Genomic DNA, 22,858 nt, shown 5'->3' on the forward strand with positions numbered 1-22,858 from the left:
ACAGAGATAACTGCCCTGTTACCTAATGTCAGGGCTTCATGCTAGTGTTCTACTTCTATCATAATTACTTTTGTCTTACACAGGCAGTATTATTTGCATATGTGTATGTGCACGTTTGTATGCATGCATGTATGTATGTATGTATTTATGTCCATTAATAAACTGGTGCCATAAACAACTAATCAAACCAACTTCTATGTTAATGATATAACAGCTTACTATGAAAACACTCCACAATGAGAATCCTTTAATGTTCATCACAATGCATTGATCAGCTTTCTTGCTGGGATCATGGGATCAGTAACAATCAGGAAGCCACAACTTTTGGATGGCAATTCATGCCAGTTCAGATAGATAGGGTAGGAGAAAGGCTTTAACTTCGCTAGACTGCAGTGCATAACTGTGCAGGTAGGTGAAAGGATATGTCTTGAGTGACAATGATGAGATGTCACTTATATCTTCAGACTACTTTGTCAGTTATCTATTTTCCTTACAGGACTTTGATGTGGATATTAGTGTGCAATTATGAACTTCATATTTATCATGCATTGTGTAAAAGTCATGGTGTAATCAAGGTTAACTTTATCTCCCTCTTTTTGTAAATATTGTCATGCTCTGGAGTAAGTTCTGGTGTTACTTCATAAATGTAGTTACCTTTGAATTTATGCAGGAGTCCATTACCATTGCTACTGCAATATCTAACAGTGATACACACACACACACACACACACACACACACACACACACACACACACACACACACACACACACACACACACACACACACACACAATCATATGGTGCGACTTGCAGATGTTCTCTAATTAGAATGAAGTAACCATAAGCACATTTAACATTTCTTAACAATGTATTAATTTTGTATATAAAGATCCAAGTACTATCATTTACCCCCCTCTTCCCCCTCCAGTTGTCTGATTGGCACACCGACATGTTGCAGGAGAAGAATTTCTGATTCCTGACTTTCTACTAAAAATATTGTCTACCTCTGCTCTGGGGAATTTTAATAATATTAAATTATAACATACTGTATATGGGTAAAGAGATGTGGTCTGTGGATTTAATAACTTTGAGAAGTTTGATCTTTGTAGTACTTGAGTGCTGATTTCCTCAGAAGATCTAACAGGCTCTTTCTAAGTTTAGATATAACAGCTGTTTTTCCTTTCTAGGACAAAGGGAAACCTAATCAGCCTGCAGAAGACCTCTGCAAAATTCCCAACAATCTCCCAGGGCTGCAGCATTCACCAGGACCATAACAGCTATACAGGAAAGTCAGTATCTGTTTGCCCTAAATATAATAGTAAATTAAAGAATAATCCACTCTTGTGAACTCCTACATAAAATAAAAGGAAAATAATGAAAGGTTGTATAAAATCTCCCATCACACTAGCTCAAGACCCCAACAAAATATACTAGCAAGGAACTTACGAGTACTATTAATAATATAAATAACAGTGCATAGCTAAGGTCACCACAGATGCCAAAGAAACTTCAAATCTTTCTTCAGTTATGTCAAGAAATGAAGAGATAAAGATCAACAATGGACTGCACTCATCCATAATAATATCACACATTCTACTCCAAGTATGTAGCCAATATATTAGCAAACAAATGTAGTGCCCACTTTACTTCATGTACCCACATTGTTCATAGGTTCATAGGTGTTTACTAGGCTAACGACCACAAGTTCTGATACCTGTGACAAGTGTAAGCATGGGCCTGGGAGATGACCAATTACAGGTTACCTGTTTGCATCAGAGACATAGGTAGCAAACCAGGGATGAATTTCCGGTTTCCAATCTAATTGTTCAAATTGCACTTGGAATGGATTAAGGTCTAACTCTGCTTCACATGGATGGGGAGCCTGTTCCATAGATAGGGTAGTCCCAGCAGGTCCTATTTATATCACAGAGAAGGTTTAAGTCTTTAGAACAGGTAGTTCTAGTACTGTTTGTCTTGTGGATATGCAGGAGGTCCATCAGAGTGGGGTCTGACAATGCCCTGTATGCCAGGCATAGATCTCCCCTCAAAAGCCTGTAGGAGACAGAATACAGGGATAGGGCCTTGAAGTGGTCTGCAGAGGACATATTACTTATGCCCTATATTCTTTTAGTGAGGAACCTCTGTGGTCGTTCCAGTTGTTGGATATGCCTAGTTAGGTACATACCAAAGGGGGCATTATACTCAATGATAGGTCTAATGAATGGCAAATACAGTGGAACAATGACTTCCTTAGACTTAAATGCCATACCTTTGTTTATAAGTTGCACAACATAGAATGATTTCCTCATCACTGTAGACACGTGATGATCAAAGGCTATATTACTATCTGTGTGTGTCCCTAAGTCCCTGACTACTGGGTCAACTCTAAGGGGTGTGTTGTCAATATGATAGTTACCAGGGATGGATGACTTCCCAAAGGATACGGTTATGCATTTCTTGGCATTTAGTTTTAGTCCATGACTCTGACACCAGTTGTTTGTCTGCGTCAGCCACTCCTGGAGAACATTTTTGTCACAGTGAGATTCAATGACAGCTCCTAATTTGCAATCATCTGTAAATTTAGTCAGCCAGAGACCACTGATATTGACCTTGACTTCTGAGAGGTAAATGTCAAAAAGGAGCAGTCAAAGGACTGATCCTTGAGGGACTCCACTGGTGACTGGTCTCTTTGTAGAGGTGGACTTCCCAATTCTAACTTCCTGGGTCCTGTCTATGAGCCATTTGGCTATTCACTGGGTGACATATGGGTTTGTACCTAACTTCCTTGAGTTTGTCAAGAATTCCCGAGTGGAGTATTCTGTCAAATGCCTTGGCCAGGACAAGGTAGGCAGTGCAAACGATTTTGCCCTCATCCATTGCTTTGGTGACCTTCTCAAAGAAGTACACCAGGTTGAGTAGGCATGATCTGCCCTTGACAAAACCAAATTGGGTTGGGTTCAGTGTCTGGATGTTTACTAAATCTCTGTTGATTATCTCCATGATAATTATTTCCATGGCTTTACATATAAGACTAGTGAGACTTATGGGTCGGTAGTTTCCAGGGTCTGCAGATGGCCCAACTTTGTGCAGAGGAATGACTGCTGCCTTTCTCCATTCAAAGCCTGTTTGGAGGCTACAGTTAGTAATCCCAGAGGTCTTGATATGTCACGTTTCATGCTATTTAGCAGGCATCCTGGAATATTGTCTGGGCCCACTGATGCAGTGTTCTTGGTCTTAGAGACAGCATTAAGGACCTTTTCACTAGTGATAGTAGGGGAGTTATATTTGATGATATTTCTGGGGGAATGTTGAGGGGATAGAGGGGGAAAAGCTGGAGCTGAATTTATCAGCCAGGAGGATTGCTATATCTTCTGGCTCAGTATAGGTGGCTCCATTTACAATGAGCTCTGCACACAATTGTGCATTGCCTTTGAGGTTGCAGACATAGCTAAAGAATGCTTTGTGGTTGTCCTTGGCCTGGGAGGCCAAACTTATCTTAAATTTGGCTTTGGTAGACTTTATTTTCCCTCTGAGTTGTTTGTATAGTTTAATGAGTACGCTTTCATCCTGCTGGGTGCTACACCTCTTAACTTTTGTCATGATTTTCTTCCTCCTGTTATACATCCAACTAATTTTGTGATTCCACCAGGGTGGCTTGTTTTTTCAGTTATTTATGTACTTCTTCCTGGTGGGTACAGCTGCCTCTATAGTATATTAACATGCTTGTACAGTGTTTCTATGAACAGTTCTGCATAGGCAGAAATGTTCTCTGGGTTTATAGGTACATAGGTTCATAGGTAGGTACTAGGCTATCGGCCCAAGGACCTAAGTAAGCCTAGCCAACAAGGTTCCCTGGCTTACACCACCCAAGAAAGTTATTTTCCTGTGCCCCTGTTGAGCAGAACCACAGAAATGATCCCCGGGGTATATTTCCTATTTCCCATCCACTCATCAAGATATTTCTTGAAGAGTGCTAATGAGGAACTTTGCTTGACATAGATGGGTAGCTTGTTCCAGAGTATGGGAAGTCTCTGGGGCAGGAATCTATCTCTCCAGCATGTCCTGTTTATTGTGGTGACAAGGTTTAGGTCCCTAGATTGTGTAGCTCAGAGGGATTGGGATTTCTTTAGGTGTAGCATGTCCAACAGCTCTGGGTTTCACATAGCTTTATATGTTAGGCAGAGATCACCTCAGAGTAGGCGATATGCTATGGAGTAAAGGTGGAGTTTTTTGATATGGTCAGTGTAGGGCATCTGTTTGAGGCCAGTAATCCTCTTTGTGAGGTACTTTTGTGGCCTTTCCAGCTGCTGCAGATGTCTTGTGATGTACATTCCAAAAGGGGAGTTGTACTTTATAATGGGTCTAATGAGTGTCCAGTAGCAGGGAACAATGACCTCTTTTTTCCTAGATGAGAACCCTTTTGTGATGAGTTGTGCCATTAGAAGGATTTCCTGACTACTATGGCAATGTGATTATCAAAGTAGATACTACTGTCCACCTGGGTCCCCAGGTCTCTTATCACACATTCAGCATTAAGTAGACTGCTGCCTATGTGGTAGTTCGTGGGTACAGAGTTTTTACCAAAGGGGATGACAATGTACTTTTTGGCATTGAGCTTGAGGCCATGGCTCTGACACCAGGCATCTGTCTCAGTGAAGCCCTTCTGTAGGATGTCCACATCATTTGGGGACTCAACTATGGTTCCTTGCTTGCAGTCATCTGCGAACTTCATTAGCCAAAGGCCTTCTGTGTTAGCCTGTACTTCAGATAAGTAGATACCAAACAGGAGAGGTCCCAGGACTGAACCCTGTGGTACTCCACTTGTCACTGGTTTGAAGTCAGATTTGGAGTCTGCAACTTTTACAGTGTGGGTACTGCCAGTGAGCCAATTGGCAACCCATCTTGTGATGTAGGGATTTATACCTAGTTTAGTGAGTTTAGCTATAATTCCAGAATGGGGAATGGTGCTGAAAGCCTTGGCGAGGTCAAGGTAGACTGTGTGAACCACCTTACACTCATTTACAGCTTTGGTGACTGCCTCAAAGAAGTAGATCAGGTTCAGGAGGCATGATCTGCATTTCACAAACCCGAAATGGGTGGGGTCCTGAGTTTGGAGGTTATCAATGTCTTTGTTTATGAGTTCCATGGCCTTACAGACCAGGCTCGTCAGGCTAATAGGGTGATAGTTCCCAGGATCAGTGATGGCTCCCCCTTTGTGGAGTGGGATAACTGTTGCTGTGCACCATTCAGTGGGCAGAAAGCCTAATGTGAGACTATGATTGAACATGGTGCTTAGGTAGGGAGCCAGTTCGGTCTGAAGTTCATGTAAAACGCAGCCTGGGATGTTGTGTTTTTGGCTTTAGAGACTGAAGCTTTTACCTGCATAGTTGTGATTACAGGGACTCTGCATTCTTCCTCTATAGTTATGGGCCGTTTAGGGGGTGAGAGGGGGATAAAGTTAGCACTGAACCTATCTGCCAGGACATTGGCACTATCAGTTGGTTCTGTAATTTTCATGCCGTTGTGCTGTAACTCAGAGCAGATCTGGGTGTTGCCATTGAAATTCTTGATATAGCTATAGAATGCTTTGTGGTTGTCCCTAGAATCAGTGGCAATTTTTTTTTCGTAGCTAGCTTTGGAGGATCTTATAAGGGATCTCAGCTTCTTACTGAGACTGACCAGGGAACTCCTTCACTCATGGGATTTCATGGGATTTTACTCTCTTTTGCAACAGTTTCTTCCTTCTGTTGTAGAGTTTGTTTATGGCAGGGGACCACCAGATTGGCTTCCTTTTTTGGAGGATAGCTCCTTGGTTATGTTTGGGATAGCACGATCCATGCACTCATGTAAGTGCTTATGGAGTGCATCTGTGTAGGATTCAGCAGTCGTAACTGTATTTTCCATGGGTGTCATGAAGTTCACCACTTCTGTCTTCAGAAGCATCTAGTTGGCTTTGAAGAAATTTTTTACCTTGAGTTCCTTAATGGGGAATGGGGGCGGGATGTGGATATCTAGGGTGATTAGCTTATGGTTGGATCTGACCAATGAGGAGTTGACTTCAGGTGTGGAACACCGGTCACTCATGTTGGTAATGACTAGGTCTAGGATATTGTTGCCCCTGTTGGGGGTGTGGATAAGTTGATCCAGGGCATTGGAATTTATGAATTTCAGAAAGCGTTGAGCAAAGGAGTTGGTACATGAGAAGTTTTCCCAGTTAATGGTGGGGTAGTTGAAATCGCCCATTATTAGGGTGTTTGGTTGGGGCTTGAAATGTTGCCAGGTTCTCACTTAATAGCAGGAGGTTAGTCTTAGAATTGTTCCTGAATATTCCTGGTTTAGCTTGGCGTCCAGGTTTTATTTTTACTTCAAAGGAGACCATTTTGTGGTCTCACCTTACCAGGGAAGGAATTACAGTAGGGGGTGTGCAGCACTCTCCCATATTAGTGAAGACCAGATCCAGTATGGTTACACCCCTGGTTGGTGTATTGACTATCTGGTCCAGGGAGTGTGTGTTTACAAAATGCAGGAATCTCTGTGCATGTACATTTGATGCTGTATAGGATTCCCAGATAATAGTGGGGTAATTAAAGTCACCCATGAATAGGGTATTGGTTTGAATGGTTAGTGGTTCTAGTAAGTTTAAATACATGGTACGGGTTTCCTGGGCATACAGGGGTACCTATAGCTTGCAAGAAAGTGGTCTTGGATTTTACTTAAGGTGATTTGAACATGAAGCAAGTGCATTGTTCTGTTTGACCAACCTTGAAGTATATTTATTTTTGATGTACATAGCAACACTTCCACCTTTAGTCCCTGTCAGTGAAGTAGTTGCTCTAAATGTGTGGAAGGCATTATAACCCTGCACTGCTGGTGTGCTTTCCACAGTTTTAAACTATGTCTCTGAGACTGCACAGACCTCTGCATTCTCTAGGGTAAAGAGATCTTCCAAGAAGTGGAGTTTTTTGTTTACTCTCCTAGTATTGAGCAGTAATACCTTTAGATTTTCTTGGTTTTGATTTGCTATGTTAGAAGTACTTTCAGTTTGTCATTGCCTAAAGTAAGCACTATTGGGGAAGACAATGTTTTAGTTAATATTAAAAAGCCTAGAGGGGAGAGGTGCAGACCATCCCTGGCAAAGCATCATGGTCTGTTGACCATCTCCTTCCATGATTACAAATATTGCACCCCCTTAGAATGACACCAGAAACTAAGTCAATTTTTAAAGTAAGTCATCTTTTGTTCGTATTGTGGCATCATCCTTGGAGAAGGTAAAATGCTGCTCAGTGCTAGGCTCATACTAGCCTGAGACACATTCCAAAAGCTCTATGATGTCTCTCTTTATATAGTCTAAGGAGGTACATCTTAGGTCATTTATTCCCGCATGGACTATGACTGAGTCATACTGGTAATTGTGATCCAATGACCTGAGTGCATGTGTAATGTGGCGGATACTAGCCCCTGATAAACAACTGACAGTAACTTTCTCCTTACTCAGTCTGGTGAGAGGTACATCAGTGTGTCTCACAATGGAGTCTCCAATGAGTAAAATGTTGGATTGTGTGGTGACTTGCCTTATAGGCTTAGAGGTAGAGGCTCCATGAGACATAGCTCTATGTGTTGATGTGGGTGTTGTTTTGAAAGAGTGTGTTTGGGGCTGCTGAGGGTATTTCTTATGTGTACTTTGTCTAGGACATCTTTCTGGTTCAGGAAGGTTACATGTAAGTGCCTCAGCATATGTGGGTCTATATGTCTGATTTGAATTGTGCATGATGAGTGCTGCACGTGTACTGCTGACAACCTTATTGACATTAGGAGTACTTTTATGTGAGGGCTTTGCCTCCAGTGATGTTGGGTAAATACATCTCTTACATACCGTATCAGTTTGTTTGAGAATTAACTGATTGTCAGTAAACATGAGGCAATTTCTACATTGCCTCAGGATGCCCAAGCTGGTAACGAAGACAGTAGGAAAGTTTATACCAGGGGCAACAGACCGTTTTTTATTGATTAGAAAGTTGGAGTGTGAATATCAGTCACTGTCAGGAGTATCTGGTTTGCAACTATGTTGACAGTGCTTGCCACTGCAAACTAGTTGTCCTGTGTGCAGCTAAGTATTGGAGAAATTTCAATTGTGCTTTTACAGGAAAAATGTCACTCAAGGTGAATGAGTCTGTACAGAGCACTGCCAAAAACACGAGAGGAAACTAATACGTAGACCCTGAAAAATTTAAGGATGAAGTATTTAGGTGGATATTCTGAAGTTAAAAAAAAATCAAACAGCGCTTACTTAAAACAAAGAATTAGCTTGTCAAGAATGATGAAAAGAGGGGAGTCGCATGAATGGTTACTGCCTGGCTACTACTAGTGCTGGTCTCAGCACAGCGTCACTCTCCTAGGATACAATACTCCTTTCCTTCTTCTCTCACCAGAAGCAAAATGTTAGCACCAATCCCAAGAAGAGAAGCAGGCCACAGTCTGTTTGGTGATCCACAGTCTTGTCCCAGATGATGCAAGGGATTCTAGACTTGTAGCCTGTTTTTGGTTGATGCCTTAAATAGTGACAAGTCCAATCAGGTACGTTAAGTACAGATACTCTCCAACCAGAAAGAGTCAGGAATTGATGCATTCTGCTCCGACACAGATTCCAAGCGGTCACCTATAAAGCAGTTATTAGGCTTTCTGGTCGTCAGCAGTCTCCAGGAAATAATGTCACTGTATTCCTTCTCTCACCAGGATAAAACAGAAGCACTAATGCCAAGATGACTATTGAAAGGCAGAATGTGGGCTGTCCAATAACTGGCGGTCTCGCAACAGATGCTTAAAGGTAAGATGAAAAAAAATGGTTTGTCCTAAACACTGCAATGTGCACTAAACAGTTAGATATGAAAGTTGGTAACTTGTCTAAAAAGTTAAGTTTTAGTGTAGAGCCACTATTTTTAAAAGAGCAAGATAGACTGAAGGGGCTGGGCACTTTTGTATTCTGGTACTATGGAATACAGTAGGATGGCCAATACATTTAAATAGTTGAAGGGGAGTGATTTCACAAAATTATAATTTTGTGCTTACTCACACCAGCCAGTAAAAGCTGAGAGGAAACGAGATATATGGTCAAATTAACATAAGGGGCAGGCAACTATAAAGACAGTATTTTTTAAGAACACAACGGAACAGGGTGCGAGGATAGCAAAATTTTCTGTGCGACTCAAGAGACAGAGCTATAGTCTCTTTTCAAGTTTTAACATGCAGTTAAAAGCAGAATACAAGTAAAAAACAGTGTAAAGAAAACAAATCACAGTATACAAAATAGAAAAAGACAATAATACAAAATACAAGAAATAAAAAGCAAAGTAACCTTTCCCTCACAGCAAACTGTCACAGAGTCTGGGTGAGCCTTTCCAGTAAAGCCCCTCACTGTCCCTGAAATCACCTTCAAACATATCTTAGAACTATTGTCAAGTTAAGTATATCTTGGATACTGGGCAGTTTTCAAACTATGCCCCCCAACCCAAACACACACTCTTCTTGGACCACACAGTCTTTTTGATTCACCTTCCATTATTTTATATGCATATTTACCTACCAAATTGTTTTAAATTATATTTATTGTTTAATAAATCAAAATGTGCCTGCGTTTTAAATTTATGTGAACATTTAACATTTTCCAATTGAAAGAGAAACAACATTTAGTAACCAATAGCAAATTTCCCATGTTAGGACATTTCAAACCTAGAAGACCAGTCCATCCGTGTAATCCACCAGTGTCCAAAAGCATTAATTACAGTCCATTGTTTTGGTACACTTTAAATATATACTTGTGATAATAAACAAGTAAAGCATTTCATCTTTCTTTACATAACCGCATTCTAGTACTGATAAGAGGATTTAGAGTGAATAACTGAAAAGAGGACAAGTTACTTTATGTGTATTTATTTATTTAGTTACCATTTGTTGACCTGGCTAGAACACTGATTGAGCTGAATTACTTTCTGGCTAAGCCCAAGAAAACTGAGTAGAAAGTAATATTAAACAAAAGCACGGTTTACAGTACAGATGAAGAATACAAATGCAATATTAAATATATATCAAATATGCAAAAACATTATAATAACTCAGTCTAACAAATATTTTCATTTACAGACAGTTCCCACCTGGCAGTTACAGCCATTCTGCTTTCTGCATCTTATCTGATTGTGATAAGTATCTCACACTCTTAGCAAACAAAATAGAAAGTAATCCCTTCCTCCACAAAAAGGAAGTACAAAGGTCCTAAGGCTGGGACAAATTCTAAATATTGCTGGTATGTAATTAAAAACTTACCAGAATAACAATTTTGCCCTAGCATATGTTTCCGGAGGGATCAAACCAAAAACAACTGTAGATACTCCACCAAATCTGCCCACAATAACTGAGCTGAAAAGGGAAGAACACAGGCGATAGCCACCATGCTGAACAGCTACAAAACTTTTATTTAAACACAATTAAAAACACAGAATGAGCGCTTTTGGGACCAAGCCCTTCTTCAGATAACAAGCTCAGATAAAACTGCAGTTTTTATAGCTTTTTGACTACTAATCAGTACTGCACCCTCCTCTTTTTCAGTGCAGGTTTTAAAGGTATAAGCTCATTTAAACCTGGGGTTTTATACGCTGCTAACTCTATGATCCATTTTGTCTCATTTAACTCTGTCTCAATAACCAAATCACCTCCCCTTCTGTTCTTATTGCATTGTATAACCATACATTTAAACTTATGTTTCTCATACTTAGAAATATGCTAGAAAAGTGCATTATGTTCATGTCTTAACCTAATTGATGACAAATGGTTCAAAATTCTATTTTTTAACATGCAGTTAGTTTTTCCTGCATAGAATGAGTTGCAATCCTGATAGACAGCCAGATAAACAACACTCTTTGTTTTACAATCTGCATACAAATCAAAACAATACTGCTTTCCTGATATAGGATGTCTATCTGATTCTGCTTCCTCAATGTACTCACATGCTTTACAGCTTGTACATTTTTGTGTACTTGTACATTGTGTAGAGATATTCCTGTTTCTACATTTTTGTGTACTTGTACATTGTGTAGAGATATTCCTGTTTCTACATTTTGTGTACTTGTACATTGTGTAGAGATATTCCTGTTTCTACATTTTTGTGTACTTGTACATTGTGTAGAGATATTCCTGTTTCTACATTTTTGTGTACTTGTACATTGTGTAGAGATATTCCTGTTTCTACATTTTTGTGTACTTGTACATTGTGTAGAGATATTCCTGTTTCTACATTTTTGTGTACTTGTACATTGTGTAGAGATATTCCTGTTTCTACATTTTGTGTACTTGTACATTGTGTAGAGATATTCCTGTTTCTACATTTTTGTGTACTTGTACATTGTGTAGAGATGTTCCTGTTTCTATATTTTTGTGTACTTGTACATTGTGTAGAGATATTCCTGTTTCTACATTTTTGTGTACTTGTACATTGTGTAGAGATATTCCTGTTTCTACATTTTGTGTACTTGTACATTGTGTAGAGATATTCCTGTTTCTACATTTTTGTGTACTTGTACATTGTGTAGAGATATTCCTGTTTCTACATTTTGTGTACTTGTACATTGTGTAGAGATATTCCTGTTTCTACATTTTTGTGTACTTGTACATTGTGTAGAGATATTCCTGTTTCTACATTTTTGTGTACTTGTACACTGTGTAGAGATATTCCTGTTTCTACATTTTTGTGTACTTGTACATTGTGTAGAGATATTCCTGTTTCTACATTTTTGTGTACTTGTACATTGTGTAGAGATATTCCTGTTTCTACATTTTTGTGTACTTGGACATTGTGTAGAGATATTCCTGTTTCTACATTTTTGTGTACTTGTACATTGTGTAGAGATATTCCTGTTTCTACATTTTTGTGTACTTGTACATTGTGTAGAGATATTCCTGTTTCTACTTTTTTCTGTCTTCCCTTCATGACATAATAAGTCTTTCAGATTTTTATTCCTTCTAAAACCAAATAGTGGTCTCTCTCCCACCACCTTGCCTATTCTTTCATCTGTTAATAGAACATTCCAGTTCTGTTTTATAATGTCACATATTCCCCCGTATGTTGTTACTATATGTTAACATCAATCTCGTATTATTCATCTGTGGGGGTCTAGGCTGACTAGATATTCCATCTTGTTGTCTGTGAGAAAACCAAGGCCTGTATCTATTGTTCTTGTGTTGTTTACTTATTGTGATGACATCTTTAACTTTATTTTCACTACATCCCCTTCAACAAAGGTTGCTCTCTAACTTAGCCATCTCTTATTCAAAATGTGAATCCGTTGTAAATATATGTGAAATCCTATCAACCTGCCCTCCTATTATAGTGCTAAAGGTGTATCTATTAATTATGTGATTAACCATTACTGGGGATATACATTTATAAGTATGTTCATCCTGTAGTAGCAGTAAATCCTTACTCTGACAGAAGACCTTATTCATTACTACTGCCTTATCCGCTGGTTTTATTACGATGTTTGAAATGTTTATCAATGAATTAAGTGCTAGCCTCTGTGTAATGGACAAATTAAAAAACTTCCCACTGCTTTTTTCTTCCAGATAACACTTTATGTGTAATTCGTACAATTTCAAAAAAGTATTAACAGTGGAATTGGATGGGGTAAAAGCGCTAGGGTGTCTCAGTTCCTTAAGTTTGAATCACCATACAAATTTCTAAGTGACACATTCCTACCAAATAGCATCAAATCTAAAATGAAACTGGAAACCTTAGTCATATCTGAGTTCTTCTGTGTTTTTATCTTTACTATAATGTTGTTTTTGTTGCTGGCTTGTACAGATGTTGGGCACTATGAAATAATGCATTGTGCTACTATATAACAAGATATCTCCCAATTCAGGAGCACTAAACTAAATGATAATGCATTGTGCTACTGTATAACAAGATAACTTCCAATTCAGGAGCACTAAACTAAATGATAATGCATTGTGCTACTGTATAACAAGATAACTCCCAATTCAGGAGCACTAAACTAAATGATAATGCATTCTGTCGCTGTATAACAAGATACCTCCCAATTCCGGAGCACTAAACTAAATGATAATGCATTGTGCCACTGTATAACAAGATATCCCCAATTCAAGAGCACTAAACTAAATAATAATGCATTGTGCTACTGTATAACAAGATGCCTCCCAATTCAGGAGCACTAAACTAAATGATAATGCATTGTGCTTCTGTACAAGATACCTCCCAATTCAGGAACACTAAACTAAATGATAATGCATTGTGCTACTGTATAACAAGACACCCCACAATTCAGGAGCACTAAACTAAATGATAATGCATTGTGCTACTGTATAACAAGATACCTCCCAATTCAGGAGCACTAAAGTAAATGGTAATACATTGTGCTACTGTATAACAAGATACCTCCCAATTCAGGAGCACTGAACTAAATGATAATGCATTGTGCTACTGTATAACAACATACCCCACAATTCAGGAGCACTAAACTAAATGATAATGCATTGTGCGATGGTATAACAAGATACCTCCCAATTCAGGAGCACTAAACTAAATGATAATGCATTGTGCTACTGTATAACAAGATACCTCCCAATTCAGGAGCACTAAAGTAAATGATAATGCATTGTGCTACTGTATAACAAGATACCTCCCAATTCAGGAGCACTAAACTAAATGATAATGCATTGTGCCACTGCATAACAAGATACCTCCCAGTTCAGGAGCACTAAACTAAATGATAATGCATTGTGCCACTGTATAACAAGATACCTCCCAATTCAGGAGCACTAAACTAAATGATAATGCATTGTGCCACTGTATAGCAAGATACCTCCCAATTCAGGAGCACTAAACTAAATGATAATGCATTGTGCGATGGTATAACAAGATGCCTCCCAATTCAGGAGCACTAAACTAAATGATAATGCATTGTGCTTCTGTACAAGATACCTCCCAATTCAGGAGCACTAAACTAAATGATAATGCATTGTGCTACTGTATAACAAGATACCTCCCAATTCAGGAGCACTAAACTAAATGATAATGCATTGTGCTACTGTATAACAAGATACCTCCCAATTCAGGACCACTGAACTAAATGATAATGCATTGTGCTACTGTATAACAAGACACCCCACAATTCAGGAGCACTAAACTAAATGATAATGCATTGTGCTACTGTATAACAAGATACCTCCCAATTCAGGAGCACTAAAGTAAATGGTAATACATTGTGCTACTGTATAACAAGATACCTCCCAATTCAGGAGCACTGAACTAAATGATAATGCATTGTGCTACTGTATAACAAGATACCCCACAATTCAGGAGCACTAAACTAAATGATAATGCATTGTGCTACTGTATAACAAGATACCTCCCAATTTAGGAGCACGAAACTAAATGATAATGCATTGTGCTACTGCATAACAAGATACCTCCCAGTTCAGGAGCACTAAACTAAATGATAATGCATTGTGCTACTGTATAACAAGATACCTCCCAATTTAGGAGCACTAAACTAAATGATAATGCATTGTGCGATGGTATAACAAGATACCTCCCAATTCAGGAGGACTAAACTAAATGATAATGCATTGTGCCACTGCATAACAAGATACCTCCCAATTCAGGAGCACTAAACTAAATGATAATGCATTGTGCCACTGCATAACAAGATGCCTCCCAATTCAGGAGCACTAAACTAAATGATAATGCATTGTGCTATTGTATAACAAGATACCTCCCAATTTAGGAGCACTAAACTAAATGATAATGCATTGTGCGACGGTATAACAAGATACCTCCCAGTTCAGGAGCACTAAACTAAATGATAATGCATTGTGCGACGGTATAACAAGATACCTCCCAATTCAAGAGCACTAAACTAAATGATAATGCATTGTGCCACTGCATAACAAGATACCTCCCAATTTAGGAGCACTAAACTAAATGATAATGCACTGTCCCACTGCAAAACAAAATACTGCCCAACTCCATACTACTAAAGAATGTCATAAGGCATGGTGCCACTGCTTAATAAGATACCACCTGATTCCATACAACTAAACTATGTGACTATACTCAACCACCTTAATCTAGCTGCCTTCCTTAGAATTGCCTACTGACTACCCTCTTCTGCCTTCAGTTCTTTTTCTTGCTATTTTTTTTTCGACACCTAAATTATATTTAATGCCTTCACTCTAATTAATTTATATGATTTGACTGTTGCAAATGAAATGTTCTTGTCAATTATTTTTTAATGTTCTATATTGTATTACCTATTGTAAATCTGTGGAACATTTCTCCTCAGGCCTCTGCTGAAAAAGGACTATCAGCTCAGTTGAATAAATCCAGTCAACAAATGTTAAATAAATAAATAAAATAAATGATGCATTGTGCTACTGCAAACCAAGCAACCACTCATTTCAATACCACTAAACTATGTCTTAGTGCAGTGCCAGTACATAACCAAATACCACCCATTCCATTGTACTAAACTATGTGATAATGCATTGTGCCACTGTAAATCAGGATACTGCCCAATTCCATATCACCAAAGTATGTGGTAATGAATTATATCACTGCATATCAAGATACCTCCTGATTCCATAGCACTAAACTGTGTGAAAATGCATTGTTCCATTGCATAATATATAGTTCCAGAATCCATATCAATAAACCATGTCATAATGCAGTGTAAAACTGTAAAACAACATATCTCTCAATTTTATATCCTTAAACTATGTGGCAATGCATTATGCCACTGCATAACCTTATACCAGCCAATTCCATAACACTAAACTACATGATAATGCACTGTTGCACTGCATGAAAACATACCACCCAATTAAACTAAACTATGTGAAAATGTATTGTGCCACTCTATGACAAGATACCACCTGATTCCATAGCACTAAACTATGTGATAATGCACTAAGCCACTGAATAACAATATACCACCCAACTCCATACCACTAAACCATGTGATAATGCATTATGGAGCTGCATAACAAGATACCGCCTAATTTCATACAACTAAACTAGATGATAATGCATTGTGCCACTGCATAAGAATGTACTTCCTGATTCCTTACCAATAAACTATGTGATAACGCATTGTGCTATTGCATACAAGATACTTTTCAATTCCATACCATTATAGCATGTCATAATGCAATGTTCCATTGCATAACAAGATAACACCTGATTCCATAGCACTAAACTATGTCATAATTTATTGTGCCACTGCATAACAAAATACCACCCAATTCCATACCATTAAAACATGTGATTATGAATTGTACCAATGAATGACAGGATATCACCTGATTGCACAGCACTAAACTATGTGACAATGCATTGTGCAACTACATGAAAAGATATTGCCTGATTCAATAGTATTAAACTATGTGATAATGCATTGTGCAACTGCATAACAAGACTCGATAGCGCTAAACTATCTGATAATACATTGTGCCACTGCATGACACAATACCTCCTGATTAACAGCACAAAACTATGTGACAATGCATTGTGCAACTGCACAACAAGATTCCATAGCACTAAACTGTGATAATGCATTGTGTATGACAAGATAGTGCTCAATACCAAAGCACAAAACTAGGTAATAATGTATTGTGCTACTGCACAACAAGATTCCATAGCGCTAAACTGTGATAATGCATTGTGTATGACAAGATAGTGCTCAATACCAAAGCACAAAACTAGGTAATAATGTATTGTGCTACTGCACAACAAGATTCCATAGCGCTAAACTGTGATAATGCATTGTGTATGACAAGATAGTGCTCAATACCAAAGCACAAAACTAGGTAATAATGCATTGTGCTACTGCACAAGATTCCATAGCACTAAACTGTGATAATGCATTGTGTATGACAAGATAGTGCTCAATACCAAAGCACAAAACTAGGTAATAATGCATTGTGCAACTGCACAACAAGATTCCATAGCGCTAAACTGTGATAATGCATTGTGTATGACAAGATAGTGCTCAATACCAAAGCACAAAACTAGGTAATAATGTATTGTGCTACTGCACAACAAGATTCCATAGCGCTAAACTGTGATAATGCATTGTGTATGACAAGATAGTGCTCAATACCAAAGCACAAAACTAGGTAATAATGTATTGTGCTACTGCACAACAAGATTCCATAGCGCTAAACTGTGATAATGCATTGTGTATGACAAGATAGTGCTCAATACCAAAGCATAAAACTAGGTAATAATGCATTGTGCTACTGCACAACAAGATTCCATAGCACTAAACTGTGATAATGCATTGTTTATGACAAGATAGTGCTCAATACCAAAGCACAAAACTAGGTAATAATGTATTGTGCAACTGCACAACAAGATTCCATAGCGCTAAACTGTGATAATGCATTGTGTATGACAAGATAGTGCTCAATACCAAAGCACAAAACTAGGTAATAATGTATTGTGCTACTGCACAACAAGATTCCATAGCGCTAAACTGTGATAATGCATTGTGTATGACAAGATAGTGCTCAATACCAAAGCACAAAACTAGGAAATAATGTATAGTGCCACTGCACAACAAGATTCCATAGCACTAAACTGTGATAATGCATTGTGTATGACAAGATAGTGCTCAATACCAAAGCACAAAACTAGGTAATAATGCATTGTGCTACTGCACAACAAGATTCCATAGCACTAAACTGTGATAATGCATTGTGTATGACAAGATAGTGCTCAATACCAAAGCACAAAACTAGGTAATAATGTATTGTGCAACTGCACAACAAGATTCCATAGCTAAACTGTGATAATGCATTGTGTATGACAAGATAGTGCTCAATACCAAAGCACAAAACTAGGTAATAATGTATTGTGCTACTGCACAACAAGATTCCATAGCGCTAAACTGTGATAATGCATTGTGTATGACAAGATAGTGCTCAATACCAAAGCACAAAACTAGGTAATAATGTATTGTGCTACTGCACAACAAGATTCCATAGCACTAAACTGTGATAATGCATTGTGTATGACAAGATAGTGCTCAATACCAAAGCACAAAACTAGGTAATAATGCATTGTGCAACTGCGCAACAAGATTCCATAGCGCTAAACTGTGATAATGCATTGTGTATGACAAGATAGTGCTCAATACCAAAGCACAAAACTAGGTAATAATGTATTGTGCTACTGCACAACAAGATTCCATAGCTAAACTGTGATAATGCATTGTGTATGACAAGATAGTGCTCAATACCAAAGCACAAAACTAGGTAATAATGTATTGTGCTACTGCACAACAAGATTCCATAGCTAAACTGTAATAATGCATTGTGTATGACAAGATAGTGCTCAATACCAAAGCACAAAACTAGGTAATAATGTATTGTGCTACTGCACAACAAGATTCCATAGCGCTAAACTGTGATAATGCATTGTGTATGACAAGATAGTGCTCAATACCAAAGCACAAAACTAGGTAATAATGTATTGTGCTACTGCACAACAAGATTCCATAGCTAAACTGTGATAATGCATTGTGTATGACAAGATAGTGCTCAATACCAAAGCACAAAACTAGGTAATAATGCATTGTGCTACTGCACAACAAGATTCCATAGCACTAAACTGTGATAATGCATTGTGTATGACAAGATAGTGCTCAATACCAAAGCACAAAACTAGGTAATAATGTATTGTGCCACTGCACAACAAGATTCCATAGCGCTAAACTGTGATAATGCATTGTGTATGACAAGATAGTGCTCAATACCAAAGCACAAAACTAGGTAATAATGTATTGTGCCACTGCACAACAAGATTCCATAGCACTAAACTGTGATAATGCATTGTGTATGACAAGATAGTGCTCAATACCAAAGCACAAAACTAGGTAATAATGTATTGTGCCACTGCACAACAAGATTCCATAGCACTAAACTGTGATAATGCATTGTGTATGACAAGATAGTGCTCAATACCAAAGCACAAAACTAGGTAATAATGTATTGTGCCACTGCACAACAAGATTCCATAGTGCTAAACTGTGATAATGCATTGTGTATGACAAGATAGTGCTCAATACCAAAGCACAAAACTAGGTAATAATGTATTGTGCTACTGCACAACAAGATTCCATAGCACTAAACTGTGATAATGGATTGTGTATGACAAGATAGTGCTCAATACCAAAGCACAAAACTAGGTAATAATGTATTGTGCAACTGCACAACAAGATTCCATAGCACTAAACTGTGATAATGCATTGTGTATGACAAGATAGTGCTCAATACCAAAGCACAAAACTAGGTAATAATGTATTGTGCTACTGCACAACAAGATTCCATAGCACTAAACTGTGATAATGCATTGTGTATGACAAGATAGTGCTCAATACCAAAGCACAAAACTAGGTAATAATGTATTGTGCAACTGCACAACAAGATTCCATAGCACTAAACTGTGATAATGCATTGTGTATGACAAGATAGTGCTCAATACCAAAGCACAAAACTAGGTAATAATGCATTGTGCTACTGCACAACAAGATTCCATAGCTAAACTGTGATAATGCATTGTGTATGACAAGATAGTGCTCAATACCAAAGCACAAAACTAAGTAATAATGCATTGTGCTACTGCACAACAAGATTCCATAGCGCTAAACTGTGATAATGCATTGTGTATGACAAGATAGTGCTCAATACCAAAGCACAAAACTAGGTAATAATGTATTGTGCTACTGCACAACAAGATTCCATAGCCTAAACTGTGATAATGCATTGTGTATGACAAGATAGTGCTCAATACCAAAGCACAAAACTAGGTAATAATGTATTGTGCAACTGCACAACAAGATTCCATAGCTAAACTGTGATAATGCATTGTGTATGACAAGATAGTGCTCAATACCAAAGCACAAAACTAGGTAATAATGTATTGTGCAACTGCACAACAAGATTCCATAGCGCTAAACTGTGATAATGCATTGTGTATGACAAGATAGTGCTCAATACCAAAGCACAAAACTAGGTAATAATATATTGTGCAACTGCACAACAAGATTCCATAGCGCTAAACTGTGATAATGCATTGTGTATGACAAGATAGTGCTCAATACCAAAGCACAAAACTAGGTAATAATGTATTGTGCAACTGCACAACAAGATTCCATAGCGCTAAACTGTGATAATGCATTGTGTATGACAAGATAGTGCTCAATACCAAAGCACAAAACTAGGTAATAATGTATTGTGCAACTGCACAACAAGATTCCATAGCACTAAACTGTGATAATGCATTGTGTATGACAAGATAGTGCTCAATACCAAAGCACAAAACTAGGTAATAATGTATTGTGCTACTGCACAACAAGATTCCATAGCACTAAACTGTGATAATGCATTGTGTATGACAAGATAGTGCTCAATACCAAAGCACAAAACTAGGTAATAATGTATTGTGCTTCTGCACAACAAGATTCCATAGCACTAAACTGTGATAATGCATTGTGTATGACAAGATAGTGCTCAATACCAAAGCACAAAACTAGGTAATAATGTATTGTGCTACTGCACAAGATTCCATAGCACTAAACTGTGATAATGCATTGTGTATGACAAGATAGTGCTCAATACCAAAGCACAAAACTAGGTAATAATGTATTGTGCAACTGCACAACAAGATTCCATAGCACTAAACTGTGATAATGCATTGTGTATGACAAGATAGTGCTCAATACCAAAGCACAAAACTAGGTAATAATGTATTGTGCAACTGCACAACAAGATTCCATAGCGCTAAACTGTGATAATGCATTGTGTATGACAAGATAGTGCTCAATACCACAGCACAAAACTAGGTAATAATGTATTGTGCAACTGCACAACAAGATTCCATAGCGCTAAACTGTGATAATGCATTGTGTATGACAAGATAGTGCTCAATACCAAAGCACAAAACTAGGTAATAATGTATTGTGCAACTGCACAACAAGATTCCATAGCACTAAACTGTGATAATGCATTGTGTATGACAAGATAGTGCTCAATACCAAAGCACAAAACTAGGTAATAATGTATTGTGCCACTGCACAACAAGATTCCATAGCGCTAAACTGTGATAATGCATTGTGTATGACAAGATAGTGCTCAATACCAAAGCACAAAACTAGGTAATAATGTATTGTGCTACTGCACAACAAGATTCCATAGCGCTAAACTGCGATAATGCATTGTGTATGACAAGATAGTGCTCAATTCCAAAGCAAAAAACTAGGTAATAATGTATTGTGCTACTGCACAACAAGATTCCATAGCGCTAAACTGTGATAATGCATTGTGTATGACAAGATAGTGCTCAATACCAAAGCACAAAACTAGGTAATAATGTATTGCGCTACTGCACAACAAGATTCCATAGCACTAAACTGTGATAATGCATTGTGTATGACAAGATAGTGCTCAATACCAAAGCACAAAACTAGGTAATAATGTATTGCGCTACTGCACAACAAGATTCCATAGCGCTAAACTGTGATAATGCATTGTGTATGACAAGATAGTGCTCAATACCAAAGCACAAAACTAGGTAATAATGCATTGTGCTACTGCACAACAAGATTCCATAGCACTAAACTGTGATAATGCATTGTGTATGACAAGATAGTGCTCAATACCAAAGCACAAAACTAGGTAATAATGTATTGTGCTACTGCACAACAAGATTCCATAGCACTAAACTGTGATAATGCATTGTGTATGACAAGATAGTGCTCAATACCAAAGCACAAAACTAGGTAATAATGTATTGTGCAACTGCGCAACAAGATTCCATAGCGCTAAACTGTGATAATGCATTGTGTATGACAAGATAGTGCTCAATACCAAAGCACAAAACTAGGTAATAATGTATTGTGCTACTGCACAACAAGATTCCATAGCGCTAAACTGTGATAATGCATTGTGTATGACAAGATAGTGCTCAATACCAAAGCACAAAACTAGGTAATAATGTATTGTGCTACTGCACAACAAGATTCCATAGCGCTAAACTGTGATAATGCATTGTGTATGACAAGATAGTGCTCAATACCAAAGCACAAAACTAGGTAATAATGTATTGTGCTACTGCATGACAAAATACAACCCGACTCCATAGCACTAAACTATGCGATAATAGTTTGTGCACTAGCATAACAAGACACCGCCTGATTCCATACCATTAAACTATGTGATAATGCATTGTTCCAGCTGAGTATATTTTTCTGGCACTTCAGAGTTGTGTACTGGCAATTGTTGTTTGACTAATTTTATATCATTGCTGGCTGACTTCAGAGTTGTGCACTGTTATTTTTGCTTCACTGTATAGTTTTTCAGATCTCTGCTGAAGGTGTTGGTTTTCCCATACCCACCCTCCCTATTCCTGTGTTGTTTAAATTTGGAGGTTGCTCAATACCAAAGCACAAAACTAGGTAATAATGTATTGTGCTACTGCATGACAAAATACAACCCGACTCCATAGCACTAAACTATGCGATAATAGTTTGTGCACTAGCATAACAAGACACCGCCTGATTCCATACCATTAAACTATGTGATAATGCATTGTTCCAGCTGAGTATATTTTTCTGGCACTTCAGAGTTGTGTACTGGCAATTGTTGTTTGACTAATTTTATATCATTGCTGGCTGACTTCAGAGTTGTGCACTGTTATTTTTGCTTCACTGTATAGTTTTTCAGATCTCTGCTGAAGGTGTTGGTTTTCCCATACCCACCCTCCCTATTCCTGTGTTGTTTAAATTTGGAGGTT

General features: G+C 38.1%; 1 protein-coding gene across 1 annotated transcript in view; it reads right to left on the reverse strand.

Annotated features, from left to right (window-relative positions):
• Positions 1 to 22,858, reverse strand: part of LOC122810526 (GDNF family receptor alpha-2-like) — a 637,566-nt gene that overhangs the window by 1,197 nt on the left and 613,511 nt on the right. The window lies entirely within an intron of this gene.

The sequence above is a fragment of the Protopterus annectens genome, chromosome 9.part0 (genome assembly GCF_019279795.1).
Source record: "Protopterus annectens isolate FY-2018-M chromosome 9.part0, PAN1.0, whole genome shotgun sequence".
In the NCBI taxonomy this organism is placed as follows: domain Eukaryota; kingdom Metazoa; phylum Chordata; order Ceratodontiformes; family Protopteridae; genus Protopterus; species Protopterus annectens.